A 1,135-nucleotide genomic window follows, 5' to 3' on the forward strand; every position below is an offset into this window, starting at 1 on the left:
TATGGCGTACGGAAACCGACAATAAAGGCGGTGTTGTCTAACATGTTGCGTGGTACGCCTTTGGCCAGTGACGTCCTGAAGTCGCTGAAGCCGATTTGGTCAGGAGAACTGATACGTAGATAGCCAATTGCGTCACGGTGTGTCGGCTCGTCATGCCACTGGGCGAACAGGACGCGAATTTGCCCGCCAGTCGCTTGTGACTCGAATGGCGGTGCACAGACATCGAGGATCGAGGACTTCCCTACCCCACGCAACCGACAAAAAACCGATTCGGCTGCCGACAAGTACGGGCCATCCGAGCCCTTGGGAATCACGGCCAAGGGGGGTTTTTTTGGGTCGACATCGAGCGCGAATATCGGCAGCGCGTCCTTATGGTCCCACTTGATTGTTAGACGCATCAGATGCTGCACTTGCTGGCCAACCTTCACATACGGCGGGAGTACCATGGTTCTGAAATGGCACTTGAGAGTTAGTTTGAGAATAACTGTGAATCGAAACGGGTGTGGATTTTTATTATGCACCATTACACACAACCAACCCCGTTACTACGTGTACCGCTTACCTCGTCTACTTATAGATATTTAGCGTGCGTAAACGTTTGTGACGGAGAAAATCCCAAGAAAAGTGGCGTCGGTTTTGAGTATTTACCTGAAGATGGCCCTTTCTGTTCGACTAGTCCCACTACCAAGTTATCGATACGCGGTTTATCCGATTGTGGCGGATCGATTACGATAGGGATGCGTTTCGAGCCTAATGGGATATCACATTTGTTTTTGTTTGCTTAAGAAGCCGGGTACCCTGTAATAAGGCAGAATCAATGGAATATGGAGGCCCGCCATATATTCATCGAAATTCTTGAGAAAGCGAATGTACTGAATGAGTTAACGTGTTGTAATTAAATCGGCGGAGTAATGGCCAAGCACTCGGTGTTTAGCATCGAGCAGTTCATATGAATTCGAACCAAGTTTTCGTGAAACACAGGCTCTAATTTTTGGTGGGGCTAGTTTTTGTGCATACCCTCTCCGGCCACGAACTGTTTAAGATTGGGAATGTNCCGAAATTCTTGAGAAAACGAATGGACTGAATGAGTTAACGTGTTGTAATTAAATCGGCGGAGTAATGGCCAAGCCCTCGG

Source organism: Rhagoletis zephyria, unplaced genomic scaffold (assembly GCF_001687245.7).
Source record: "Rhagoletis zephyria isolate East Lansing unplaced genomic scaffold, Rhagoletis_zephyria_1.1 Rzeph_scaffold_08741, whole genome shotgun sequence".
Taxonomy (NCBI): domain Eukaryota; kingdom Metazoa; phylum Arthropoda; class Insecta; order Diptera; family Tephritidae; genus Rhagoletis; species Rhagoletis zephyria.